A 14256-nucleotide genomic window follows, 5' to 3' on the forward strand; every position below is an offset into this window, starting at 1 on the left:
TGCTTTTCTTGTAATTACTCGATTTTTTCCACTTTGCTTATTTTTCCATGTTCCTTTCTTTAGTTTTTCCCCAAATATGCCCTCAGATCTGACAAGTGTCTATTCATATTATTTTCCAAAAGTTTAATTCTATCAGTTAATGGGTTAATTCCATCTTTTCCCTGGAGACCTGCCTTCCAGCACCTTGGGTAGCCTGCTACGCACTTGTCATCAGGACCAGCAGCTCCTCCTTTCTACCAGATCCCCTGCTCCTAGGGACCATGTGTTCTCCTTTCGTAATTTACGCCCTTGTTTTGCTGGAGCACATCTGCTAGTTGCATCTCAAGAAAGGGTACTGAGAAGTAAAAATGGTTTTTCAGCCCTTGCATGTGTCAACATGTCTCCCATTTGCCCTCATACTTCATTCTGGAACTCTCTATAATAATTTCCCTCCAACTTTTGAAGGCCTTGCATCACTGTCTTAGGGCATCAGTGTTACTATTAAGAATACTACTGTTTGGGGCACCTGGGTGGCTCAGCCATTGGGCATCTGCCTTCAGCTTGGGTCATGATTCCAGCGTCCTGGGCTCAAGCCCAGCGTCAGGTTCCCTGCTGTGAGGGAAGCTTGCTTCTCCCTCTCCCACTCCCCCTGCTGTATTCCCTCTCTCACTGTCTTCTGTCAGATAAATAAAATCTTTTTTAAAAAAGGAGAAGAGGAAGACTACTGTTTGTGTTGACCTCTTTACATTTTAGTTTTTCTCTCTAGGAGTTTCTAGGAGCTTATCTTTTCTTTAATATTCTGAAAGTTCACAGTGACTTGCCTTGGTGTGGTTCTGGCTTTTTATTGTGTCTTTTCAATCTGGAAACTCCTGTCCTTTGGTTTGGGAAATATTCTTGGGTTATTTCTTTAGTTACTTCCTTCTCTCTATATTCTTCTCTCTCTCTCTCTCTCTTTTTAAGATTTTATTATTTGAGAGAGAGAGAGCTAGCACGAGCAGGGGGATGATGGTGGAGGGGCAGAAGGAGAGGGAGAAGCAGACTCCCCGCGGAGCCTGAGATCCCAGAACCCTGAAATCATGACCTGTGCCGAAGGCAGACACTTAACGACTGAGCCACCCAGGCACCTTGGTTTTTTTCTCCCCTGCAGAACTCAGATTAATCTGGTGACTTCCCAGATTGATCTTCTGATTTGTGTTCTGTTTTTCTGGGAGAATCCCTCAACTCCGTGCTCTTACTTTTCCATGAAAAATTTTATTTCCGACAGTGTTTTCTAACTGTAGGAATGCTTCTTTTGTCTTATTGCCTCCTGTTCCTGCTTCATAAATAAATTCATTTCTTATCTCTGTAGATATTAGTTTCTTCTGTTGCCTGCGAGCACTTTCTGTACTTTGCCTTTCATGTCAGAGGCGTTCCCCAAGTGTCTGATCTTTCAATATTTAGGACTGAGACAGCTGACACTGAAATCCAGTTGGCAGCTCTGGGTGAGAACCACAGACTGGCCTCAGTGGAGGGCACTCAGATGGGGAGCGAACTGCTCACTTATTCCAGACACGGATCCTCCATTTCCTGCCTGGGGGTTATTCCCCGGAGGCGGTGATCTGTGAACCCACAGCAGGAAGGGGCTGAGGAGGGACTCATAGTTCAGCGCGAACACTTCCTCTCGATTCTACTTATGAGAGTGCCTCTGAGTGGGACGTCTCTCTGTTCAGTTTCAGAAAATAAACCCCTGACCTGTCGAGGTAGGCAGATCAGAAGGCTTGGAGTAGGAACCAGGGACAGGAGATATAATTTCTTGTACAGACTTTAATCCTTCTAGGGTCCCCCCCCCCAATTTTTTTTATCACAGTAAAACACATATGACATAAAATTTGCCATCTAAGCCATTTTAAAGATTTATTTATTTATTTTAGAGAGCGAAGGGGAAGAGCAGAAGGAGAGAGAGAATCTCAAGCAGACCCCCTGCTGAGTGCAGAACTCCCGTATGGGGCTTGATAGCACCACCCCGAGATCATGACCTGAGCTGAAACCAAGAGTCAGTTGCCTAACTGACTGAGTCACCTAGGCACCCCTGACCATTTTTAAGTGTACATTTAAGTGATACTTGGTTGATTCCTGTTGTTGGACAACCATCATCGCTATCCATCTGCAGAACGCCTTTCACCTTACAAAACTGAAACTCTCCTCCTGAAGCAATAGTGCCCCGTGGGTAAGTCTTTGCCTTGCATTATTGCCCTTCAGGGACACTCTGGTGTCCCCACACCCACCCACAGCCCTGCCTTCAGAGGCTCCTAATGCCTTTAGCTCCTAAGATTTTGCCAAGCTGTAAGGTGAGTATTGGCAAACTTTTCCTAGAAAGGGCTAAATCATAAATATTTTAGGCTTTAGGGGTAACTGCTCATCTCTGCTCTTGTAGCCATAGACAATATACAAACAAGTACAACCTCATTCAGTTAAACTTGATTTACAAAAGTGAGTTGCAGGGTCCTGTTTGGCCAGGGCTGTAGTTCTGGTTGTAGAAAGGTTTTTGGCTTTAGTTGCTTAATCAATCACCCTACTTTCCACCTTACAGAAATTTGACATCTCTCCTCTGCTCTTACCTTTTCTCTCATTCACTTTGTCCCTGTGGAATATATAGGTTTTTAAAAAAATCCCTCTGTAGTTATTTTAGTGTTGTTTCAGTAACTGAGATCAATGCATATGTTTGATCCACAATTTTTTAAAAGATTTGTTTGCTTGTTTTACTGCAGGGTGGGGGGGGGCAGAGGGAGAGAGGGCCCTAAGGAGACTCCGTACTGAGCGTGGAGTCTGACATAGGGGGTCTTGATCTCACGGCCCTGAGATCACGACCTGAGCGGAAACCAAGAGTTGGTTGCTTAACCCAGGTGCCCCTCCCTGATCCACAAGTTTTTAAGCTTTTTATTTCAAAATGATTCCAAGCTTCCAGTAAAGTTGCAAGAATAGTATAAAGTTGTTACTATTTTGCAACATTTCCCTTATGATTCTCCCTCCATAGACAGATAGAACCATTTCAGACCTGGGGTTCCATTATTCCTTAAATACTTCACTGTATTTTTTCTAAGATCACAAATACTGACTCAGGAGAAATTTAGTTCTCAAAATCAAGATATTTAACGTTTATAATCTGTTGTTTTATCTGTAGACCTTCCTCAGATGTCCCCAATAAGTCCTTTCTAGAACTGTTTCCAGCCCAGAGCCCGGTCCAGATAGAGCATTACAGTGGGTTTTCATGCTTTGCTAGCTCCTTCAGTGAGAAACAGTTTCTCATTCTTGTTTTGTGTTTCGTGACACTGACGTTGTTTGGACACTGACATTTTTGGAGATACGGGCCATTAGTTTCTAGAATGTCACTTTATTTGGTATTGGATGTTTCCTCATGTGTGCATTTTTGACATAAAGAATCTTGTTTTGTTGGTGGTGAATCAGGAACTGATCTACAATTTTTATTTAAAATCGTCCCTCCCCCAAGTTATTTTTCATCGTTCCTGACATCCTGGAAACTCTCCAGAAGCTTATCTAGAGCAGCACCCTTTGTTCTGGTTTTTAAAAATATACAATGTATTCTAGAGGTCGCATTATACCCACTCTTTTGCTTCATAAACCTTTGGGTGGCTTTTGACAGAAAGCAGTGGAAATGTGACTGTCTGAACTTTGCCCTGCTGGCTTGGAATCGGACTTATTTATTTACGGACTGCCTGTATGCAGATTGCACTTTGAAATATCTTGCACTGTCTTAGATTGCATATCCTAATGCTGGATGGATGATGTACCCCAGGAGGAGGATGTTAGCATTCAGGAGTGAGCCCTGAGGTTACGATGTCGCTAATGTTATTTTATATAAAAATACCTGTTTTGCGGAAATATAATTCACATGCTACACAGTCCACCCTCTTAAAGTGTTCAAATCAGTAGTTTTCAGCACAGTCACAGGGTTCTGGCGGTGCCGTCACCACCAGGATCGAATTTTAAAATGTTTTCATCGTCACTGCCGTTTTAAGAATAACAGCAAAATCTAGTCCCTTGGTGAAATGGCCAGAGGTTCTGCCTGATAGAGGAGGAAGGATGGGGGAGGGGAGGATGCAACAGAGGGCAAATTTTGAACGAGGATGGAGATGCCCAGGACCACAGGGTGATGGAGGGCTTTTGCAGGAGGGTGTCGAATGAAGGCTCAGGGGCACTGCCCATCGCATTCAGGAAGGCATCCTGTCCAGGGCTGCGGCATGAGCAAAGGCCCGGAGGCTAAGATGAATCGTGCGCCCGATGGCCAGAAACAGCCCCTCTCCTCGAAAGGCAGAGTCCCGGGCCAGGGTGAGGGGCCGGTCCCCAGCATCCCGCCCTCCCCCCCCCCCCCCCCCCGCGACAGGCCCTCTGCTGGCTGAGGCCCGAGGGTGCCAGGCGTGGCGATAGCCACCTCCTGGGCGCAGAGGCCAGGCGCTGCGGGGTCGCGAGGAGGGAAGCAGGGCGGTCCACGGGCGGAGGTCTGCGATCAGCGCCCGTGGGACGGTCAGGGAGCCCACCATCCCCCTTCGGGTCGGCACCGCAGACTCCAGTCCTCGCTGGGAAGACCTCAGAGTGGCTCCTGCCTCCATCCAGAACACAGAATTTGTTCTAAAGTTGCGCCGCGCTTCCGGCGCTCCAGGTGTGCGAGGGACAGCGGCAGTGAGAGGCCGCAGCGAAGAAACGGGAAGGACGCCTCTGCCCCCGAAGTCAGCCGACCCAGGGGCTGCTCCGAACTTCTCCAAGTCCCTAAACGCCTCGACTTCGAGTCTGCACGTGCAGGCGCCCTCTTCCCCAGCAGGGGCGCATCCCCGGGCGGGTAACGGGACCTGCCTGGGCAGCTCCCGGAACAGGGGCGGGGCTGAACCGGGTTCTCCGCTGGCCCGTGGGCGCGACCCGGGACCGCCCCTTGGGGGCCGAGTCTGGGCGGGGTCAGCGCGGGGCCGCCCGAGCCTGCAGAGCCGGAGTCCGAGGTTCTGCGGGAGTCCGAGGGACAGCGCCGCCGCCGCCGCCGCCGGAACCTGGGGCCCTGGAAGGCGACGATCGTAAGGGGGTGCGGAGGGTACGGACGGGGGGTCGCGCGAGTTCGCGGCTGTGGGTGCGTGCCGGGAGGGTGCGAGGGCCCGGGTTGGGGGTGCAGCTACGGGGGGCGGAAGAGGGGAGGGTGTGCGGGGCGCTGTTGCCGGGAGCTGACGCCAGGAGAGTGTAGGGGCGCGGTTGCGGGGGTGGGGCGAGGCGGGGCAGCTGTGCGGCGCGAGGGGGTGTGCGGGCGCGGTTGCTGGGGGCGAGTGTGGGGCGCGAAGGGTGAAGGGGGCGAGTATAGGGGCACGGCTGCGGGCGCGGGCGGCAGTGGGACTTGCGAGCAGTGACTCGCTCACCCCTCAGAGGCCCGCAGCTACACGAGGACCGAGGGCTTGGCGCGCCCACGCCTCGCCCCCTCCGCCCTCCCCCAGCCTGGGGCTGCAGCTGCGTGTGGCTCGGGGAAAAGGCCGGGGCAGGCCCTGCGAGCGCGCTCGGGCGGGCGCACGGGGGCGGAGAGGGGGGGCGGCGCGGGTCCTCAAGACTCTCACTCCCCGACAGTATTGCTTACAGGGTGCGTCGCGCCCCGCAGTGAAACGCTCTTGTTTGTCGCCGGAGTCCTAAAACCTGTCCCAAATCTCGCAGTTGGAGCGTGCTTTTCTGCCTTCCGTGACTGCCGCCCGGTTTTCCCCTCCCGCTCCTCTCTCCCCGCCCTACCCGCCGCCTAGCTAGGGGGAGGTCTGGGCTTGGGGTCAGAGCTCCAGTAATCCCGCTGGGCTGTTTGACTTCTTTCTCTAAAGCTGCGTGGCCCACTTGCCCTCCCGCCTCCCGCAGTGTAAGCCTTGGGCTCTGCAGAGCCTGGTTTTGCCCTCCCGCCTGCCCGGCCAGACTCCCCTGTCCCCGGCCCTGGCAGCTCTGTGAGGGCTCTGCATCCTGCACCCCCCCGGGTAGGGGGGGAGAGGGGAGGCCTGCGCATTGGACATCTCTGTCTCCCACCCAGCGCCTTTGCTTGGATGGATGAGCTCTTGGGGGAAATGGCTGAGGACGTGGGCCTCCCCTGAGTGCAGCAGCATGGACAGTAAACATTCCCAAGGGAGCTCCCAGCTCCAGAAAGTAACATTGTCCTCTACTGGGTGGTGGCTTCCTTCAGGGCCTAGCCCCACTGGGTCTGACTTAGCAAAAAGTTCTGGGATTGTTCAGCAGCAGTTCGCGTCCCCCCTCCCCCAAATTTCCAGACCTAGGATGACTGTGTGAGGACTGGGGTGTTTCCCTGGGAAATGTGGGCGGTGCTTAGGGACCACCCTCTGTCCAGGGCAGGGGGCTCCTCCTGGATCATGCCTTTAGGAGGCTGGCAGGTTTATGGAGGGAGAGGTGGGCCATGAAATAAACTCGTAAAATATAAGGTACCTTCAAAGATGGGAAAAACCTGGAGAGGGAAGGAGTGTCAGGTGAAAGAGAAGCCTGGGTTGAGAAGTGACATCTGAATAACTGATAACTGAATAACTGATAACTGAATAACTGAATAGCTGAGGAGGTAGGAGTGGCAGATTGCCATCGGGGGTGACTGTGCACCAGGTTGAGGGAAGAGCAAAGGCCCTGGGGCAGGAGCGCTCCTGGCACAGATGAACTCTTATCTGTGTTTTCTGGGTGTGGGGCTGGCTGCCATCAGGGCCTTTGGTGTGAGTGACCTCCTGTGTAAACTGTACTGGCCCCAGTTTGAGAGCGAGAGGACTCCGGAACTTTCTGCGGCCTGCTCCCTGCTCTGCCCCCCTCCCAGTTCCAGGAAAGGAAAGACCTTCACAGACACACAGACAGTAACTGCTCAGCAGGACAACCAGAGTGAACCTCAGCGCCTTCTGCTCCAACCCATGTGCACCCATGGGCCTGGGACACTCTGGCTGGCACCCACCTACGGGAGCGGGGTCTCTGGTCAAAGTGGTCAAATGCACTTGGGGAGAGGGACCTGTCCCATGCTCCCACAGGAGCTCGCAGGGAGCCCCAGCCATGGACAGAAGAGCCCGACAGGCCCCAGGCTTACTAACTGCTGCCCCTCACCGCCCGTGCACACTGACTCTTCCCTTCAGCCTCCTGGCCCAGGCCCAGACCCAAGGACACACAGGTTGCCCAGACTCTGTTCTTGAGTGCAGGTGCTCAGAGCTGTGGAGCACAGATGAGTGCACAGAATAAGGGGGGGCTCAGTGGGAGCTGGGGGCCGCTGTTGAGGGACTGGGGCCAAGGACCCACACTCAGGGCCAGAGGGTGCACAGAGAGAGCAGGCAGGTGGGGGTGGTTCACAGGGCCCCTGGGAGCTCGTGCCCAAAACCTACCTCCAGAAGGCCCTCAACCCCATCGTCCTTCCTCTGACGGAACACGGTAGTGCGGAAGGAGAATTGGCACTGAAAGAAGAGGGGACGTGTGTCCTAGCTGTGCTATTGGGATGTCCCTGCCCTGGACCTCACCCACAAAATGGAGGGGTTGGGGTGTTCAATGTGAGGGTCCCTGGAGCACGAGTGTGTGACGACTGTGTGGGTAAGAAGTCCAAACAGACCTTCGGGGGGAAACGTGTCTGTGGGGAGCAGTCAGTTTTGATGGGGCCTGGGGGGACCCTGTGCCAGGTCCACAGGGGCAGCCGCAAATGAAGTGACGGCCACGGCCTCAGGCTGTGGGGCAAACCCTCGGACAGAGGGCAGGGGCTTGGGACTAAAGAAGTGTCCCTGCCCAGCGCAGCTGGCCCCCCGGAGTCACCACCCACCCGCCTGTGGGTGTTCCTGGGCTGGAGCAGGGGCCTCAGGGTGCTGTGTGGAGAGGGTTGGGGGCGCAGCAGTTCCCCACGAGGGGGATCCAGGCTTTGCTGAGGATCCAGCCGCCTGCCTTCCTTGAGGAGAGGGGCGGTATGTGCTGCAGGAAATCCTCCCTCTCGCCAGGGAGAGAACGCGGTCCCATCTTTGGTTACATGACCAGACACACTCTGTGCGAACCGAGTTCACACTGGGGTTTTCACTTCCCTCAAGGTGTGTTTGCCTTCCCGAGGGAGGTCACGGTGCACATTGCCTCACCCTCAGAAGCCCAGCTGAGGCTTTCCCCCAGCCCGGCTCACGCACCTGGTGTGGACACCCCACTGTCTGTGTCCAGCGTGGGGTTGTGCTGTCCTACTGCTGCAACCCTCCCTCTCTGAGGTGCTCCGAGACATTCCAGAAGATTCTATGGGTGACCCACAAAGGGCGACCGTGAGAGGAACGGAAGGTCCCTGGATCGAGAACAGGAGTTCTTGCTGCCTTTACCTTTAGAGAAGATTGATACACTGAATTCAGATGTCGTCTTGGTGGGTCTACGCAGTGATGTGTGCAGGGAGTCCAACTAGCTTTCCAAGTCTTCAGGGAAAGTGGATGTACTTTTCTGCTTTCCCGGGTTTTTTGTTTGCCTGTGGCAGGACCTGCTTGCTGGACCATGTGGTCACTGTGAGGCGGCAGGAATGGGCAGGCCCAGACCCCCCAGGGGGGAGGGAGATGGCCATGTCCTCACCCAGGTCTGCACCTTCCTCCCTCCCTCAGAGGCTGCTTTGTCCACCAGGACCTTCCACTGAACTCCAGAAGTATTTTTAGCCTTTTGCAACTTTTTATTCCTTTCTGCTACCCAGACATTGCCACTAGCAAACTGACCCCCATCAAGATACCAACAGCCCAAAACATTCCTGGACACCCTGACTCTCGTCCTTAGGGCCCCCTGTCCCTGAAGCATGGGGCCTTTCACCACATTCCAGAGGAGAAAGTAGCTTAGGTTACTCAGCGAGGCCCAGCCAACAGTGCTCTCAGCTTACATACCATTGAAGAAGCTTCCAGACCAGGGAGCACATTGTTGAGGGCTGGCTGACCCGGGGACAGAGTGGCAGGAGACCAGGTACGTGACTGACAGCATTTGAGCACGCATGGCCCACTCCTTTATCCTCCGGAGTGGGGCTCTGCTCTACTCAGGTAGAGATGCCAAGTGTTGAAATCCCACACCAGGTAAATTGCTTCCTCCTCAGAGGCAGCGAACTGTGCTCTGCTCGGGGCGTTTCTCTTGTAACATAAGACCAGTGGAAAACTGGCCTGGTGTCCTCGGGCAGCCAGGAGATGGAGTGGGGCCTTGGGTGACACCGGCCACCAACACACTGATCCCAGCATGCCCCCCCACTACCTACCTTCAGGTCTGCGTGGAGGCTGTGTCTGTGGGGAGCCCTTAGCTCAGCAGCCAGGTCTGCAGGTCCCTGGGCCCCCTCCAGAGATGCTGGGGGTCAGCCAGCCCTGCCAGGGGTCCTCCCTTCTCCCATTGCAGTGGGGTCTGGGTGCCCCACACTTTCTGCCTTGCCTCCTCAGGTCCACTCCTCAGCTCCCCATCTTGGTCGGGGTAGCACTTCCTCAGGGAAAGTGCTGGATAAGGACATAGGTTGGGGTCCCTCTCCTTGACCTGTCATGTTCTGCGGACTTAAAATCCAAAGCGAATCCCTGGGTGGATGCATCGCCCCTTTACCCGAAGTGACTCTTTGAACCCCCCAGTTCGGTGAGGCCTGGAGGGCTGGGGTCACTGGTCTGAAGTCGCGTGGCTGGTGGGCGGCAGGGCCAGAACTGGAGGCTGGCAGCCAGCGCCTGACCACCAGCCTGCAGGCTCCTGGCTCCAAGAGCATGCCATCCAGCTGCAAGACGAGTCGAGTCGTGTTCTGTCTGTCTACACAAAGGTGTGAACAGAGAGTCGGTTTGGGGGTGGGGGACACACTCCATGTCAGTGGCAATGTGCCCCCACGCAGGCCCAGAGCAGGGCTTCCCCCAAGAAGCCTGCACCCCGCCCCGGTGCTGTTTTTACTGCCCTTGCATTCTGCTTTGTTTTTGCCTGTAAACGATGTTTTCTTTTCCCCTGGGTGCTGGTTCCAGGCTGCTCTCCCAAGCTTTGCTCCAGGCCTTCTAGGTGGAAAACAAGGCCTGGCTCTGGGGTAGGGGTGCAGGGCGTGTTGCTCGGCAGCTGTCCCGGGCCTCACCCATCCTGAGGCCCTGCTGGCCGTTGGGGTCCGGGGAGAAATGTCTGTAGGGGCAGAGGCTGTGTGGCTGGTCAGGTTGTCCTTCCTGCCAGGCTTTCCTGCTCCGTCCCTGGCCATCCATGCCCCAGGGTGATCTCAGCCCCAGTGAGCAGGGCCTGGGAATTTCGGGAAGCGCCTTTGCTGGGGCGGTGCCTGTGGGCAGTGCTTCAGCGGCAGGAACATTCCCATTCTTCATGGTCAGCCCTGGAATGGAAGGGAAGCCATCTGTTTGTCCGTTCCACAGGGATATTCCTTCTGCCTTCCTCCAGAGAGGAGCGGTGAGACTGGGGAGGGTGGCGAGGGGCCCAGGCCTGGGGGAGTGCACAGAGCCCCAAGCCCCACGTTTCTGTCTGGTCTGGCGTCACAGCGGCCTGTGGTGCCACCGTGTCCCCCCTCACAGCCTCTGCCCCAGAGTTTTCTGTCGAGATGACTTCCCCCGGAAGGAGCTAAGGTTCTCCCCCTCATGTGCATGTGAGTCACAGTCAGGAAACCCTCAGCGCCATGGGGCAGAGGGCGGAGTCCTCCCGGTGAGGCAGAGCTGGGCCCGCTCGGCCTCTGTTCTCAAAGAGCCTGGGGTGCCCTGGGTCCGAGGTGGTGGCGGATCCAGAGAGGGCGAGGAAGGGAGAGGTGCGCCGCTCTGACCACAGGAGCCTTGAAGGCTGAGCCGGTGTCCCTCTGTTCCAAGGACAGTGGGAAGCTATTCGAGGGTTGTAACGAGGGAAGGGACATGAGCAGCTTTGGATTTCCAGAAGGTCCCTCTGGCTGCAGATGATGTGGGAGGGGACAGAGCACGTGGGAGGGGACCGGACCAGGGCTTCACTTTGGTCCAAGGGAGATAGTGGCAGAGGTGGCTTCCAGACCATCTTGGAGATGGAGCGGCTAGAACCTGCCGACAGCTTCTGTCCATGTGGGTGGAACGCTGGAGGGGGTTCAAGGTCATGGCATGGGCCGTGGGCGTGGCGTGCAGAAGGTGCCTAGTGCCTGCCACAGTGAGTAGGAGCCCCAGAAGGAGACAGAGGCGTAGGGGGATGAGATCACTGTGCCTTTGCAGATGCCCCCGCGGAGGGTCCAAGATGCTTGGGAGCCATTGCGTTGGCAGATGGGCACTGGGATCTAGGTTAGAACGACGTATGTGTCTGTCGCCTGCACAGCAAACAGCAGGAGCCCCGCGCCTGGAAGGGATGGCCCCGTTTGGGCACAGGACCCCTGGCAGCCTGGCCAGCCTCGTTCACCCCTCTGTTTCACATTTCCACCAGGCCCGTGGCCCACAGAGTTCCCCAGGCTTCCAGATTGCCCTTTATCCCAATGGGGTCTCGGCCCCCAGGAAGTCACCAAACAGGATCCCCGCCATAGCTGCATGAGTAGGTTCTGAGTGCCTCTGGCCCAGAGGGGGCATCTGACTCACCGTTGACCCTGAGTCACAGGGAGGACTGTTGTCCCCCTTATGGGTTTTCGTGGTTTAAAAAATGTACAATTATGTTGTTTTTGAGAGGATGGTACATGCATTTGGTAAAAGGTGTTTTTTTTCCAAAGTACAAAAGCTTATTCAGCACAAGACTTTTCCTGATGGGGCGCATGGTGGCTGAGTTGGTTGAGCGTCTGACTCTTGGTTTTGGCTCAACTTCTGATCTCAGGGTCATGAGATCGAGCCCCACATTGGGCTCCATGCTCAGCGTGGAGCCTGCTGGAGATTCCCTCTCTCCCTCTGCTCCTCTCCCTGGTGGCATGCCCCCCTCTCTCAAATAAATAAAATCTTTGAAAAGAATAAAAAAGATCGTTTCCTCTTTGGGGCGGTCACTGTTGCCAGTATCCAGGTGAAGTCCCAGACTGTCCATAGGGTATTGTGTCCTTTGGTCCACACAGGTGGCGCTGTTGGTCATGCTCTTCTGCTCTCACTTAACTGTTCATCAGGGAGATTTTTCTGGAGCCACAGATAAGTGACCTTCTGCGTAGTGTAAGGAAGGACAAGTTCTTCATCTACCCTCAGGGTCTTCGGCTGGACCAAGAATTCAATTCACACGAGACAGATTAACCAGAAGAAAAACATCAAAGTTTTATGACCTGTGCATGGAGATCCAGTAGAGAAATTGAGGCCCAAAGAAAGGACCAAGGCAGATAGTTTTTATACTTTTGAGACAAAGAGACAATCAATGCGTGACGAATTAACGGGATATAGAAAACAGGTGTTTGCGAGCCTTAATCTGTGGGGAATTCTAATCAGAATTTAGACACGGTGAGTAGATTAGCCTGAGTGTACCGCTTTCTCAACTCTCAAGTCCCTATCTCCTGTGACAAGGGTGTCTTTTTACTTCTTAACACAGGAAGGGTATTTTTCATTTGGGAGGCTTGTTTCCTGTTTTCAGGGGCAAACAGGAGGATCTGAGGGTCCTCGCACTGGCTGCTCCCTAAGTGACTTTTATTTAAACTCACCACCGTGCCGAAGGGGCACATTTGGGGCAGCCGTCCCTAAATTCATTTGATGAATCCATGACAGCTTACTTCCGTCCCCAGCCAGTGGACATTCAAATTGTTTCCAGGACAATGTTTGTGCATCAGATACATCTCAGCCATGGAACACGAATGCAGCATTGAACCTTTCGAAGACTGAGCATTTGTTGTTGAGAATGTGTCCACGGGGGCAGGGGGATTGGATATATTTTCTTTTCCCCCTAACTTTCACAATTAGTGAGGATGATGTTAGGCTTTCTATAATACAACGCTCAAAGGGACAGTGGCTCAAACAATGTAGAAGTTTATTTCCCTGTCACATGAAGGAAGTTTGGAGTAAGTAATCCAGGACTGGGCTGCTAGTGCCACAGTCAGTGGGAACCCATCATCACCATCATCGCCCTAGCACTAACCTCTCACCTCAAGATGACCTCACGGCCCAAAATGGCTACCGGAGTCCAAGCATCACATCTGTATCCCTGGAAGCATGAAGGAGGAAGGGGAAGGGCAATAGATGCACACTTCCCAGCTGAGGCAGCGCTCTTTACACAGTCTGCCACATGCGTGTAGGACCCATGCACCCTTGCTCAGGTGGCACACTGTGCAACCTGAGAGGATGCCATGCATGTCGTCTGCAGCGTGGATTTGCATATGGATTTACAAGTGCTTTCTGGGAGATGACAATGAGGCATCTTAGGACCAAACAATACACTAGGTTAATTTTCTGATCTCGTTTTAAAGGACGGGTGTCTTTTCCTAATTTATACCAAGTACTGTCCAGGCCACAGGTGGCTCATCCCCAAACACACTTATGGCTCTTTGTCAGCACCTCATCGCTCCATCAGACTGAGCTGCAGGGAGGGCCAGGAAATGCAGTGTTCAGCTGGGCTTTGCCAATGAAAAGCAAAATTCCAAGCGAGGAAGGAAGCAGGAGAAGGTCGCTGGCGGCAGCCACTCTGCCTCCTTGGGTGGGGGGCACATTTGTGGAGTGCCCAGCTCCCTCCAGACAGCAGGGACAGGGCGCCGAGGTTTCAGTAACCTGGCCAGGCTGCCTTTTTCTACCGCAACCACAACGCGCCTACCTCCCCAGGCACATTTCCTCACCCTGCTCCCAAGTCCTGACTTCGGATTTCCAGAAGGGGCATCTGAACAGCAATCCTGACTTCTGCGTTAACACTCGTGGCATCATCATGAAGAAGCAGCAGTTTCCAGGAGGCTAGGTAGGGACAGCTGGAACAGACGGAAATGGAAAGACTGCACCCCAAAGCTTGCAACTGTCAGTGCCTACGCTGGGCACAGGTGTAGATCTCGGGGCTCCTCGCCCACACGTGCACTTTCCTACTTTGTGTCTTGTGAACTCCCATGTAGCCTTCAAAACTCCCAGCCACACACACACCCATGGTGTCTGCTGAGCTCATCTCTGGTCCAAGAAGACTTTTCCAAGGCACCAATCCAAATCCCTTACTTACCTTAAAAGAAAGAATGACTTCCTGGTCCATTACAGACCAAATTCAAGTTACAAGAAGAGAGTTGAGCTTTTAGTCTCAGTCCTTAAATGAATTGTCTGTTTTTAAAACTTTGGTTTCTGCCCCAAGCATAACAGAAAGATGACTTCAGTTCAATTCTTAGAAGGATGTGCGTGCGGGAGATGGAAGTGCCTCCTTTATTTGACCTTGTGTATCTAAGAGTTGGCTTTGTAAGTCAGATGCAGGTAGGCAGGAGAAAATGAGTTCACAGCCCCATGG

At 54.0% G+C, this 14256-nt stretch overlaps 1 protein-coding gene across 4 annotated transcripts in view; it reads left to right on the top strand.

The window, feature by feature from the left end:
- Positions 1-14256, top strand: part of EPHX1 (epoxide hydrolase 1) — a 34243-nt gene that overhangs the window by 1453 nt on the left and 18534 nt on the right. The window contains exon 1 of one of the 4 annotated variants that reach the window (XM_045983274.1): positions 4912-5047. The exons of 1 other annotated variant lie outside the window; for it this stretch is intronic. The gene's annotated coding sequence lies outside the window, so the exon portion shown is untranslated. Of the gene's footprint in view, positions 1-4911; positions 5057-14256 lie in introns of those variants that run through there. 2 more of the 4 variants (XM_045983273.1, XM_045983275.1) reach the window with 2 other exon arrangements.

This window comes from Meles meles, chromosome 17, assembly GCF_922984935.1.
Source record: "Meles meles chromosome 17, mMelMel3.1 paternal haplotype, whole genome shotgun sequence".
NCBI lineage: Eukaryota > Metazoa > Chordata > Mammalia > Carnivora > Mustelidae > Meles > Meles meles.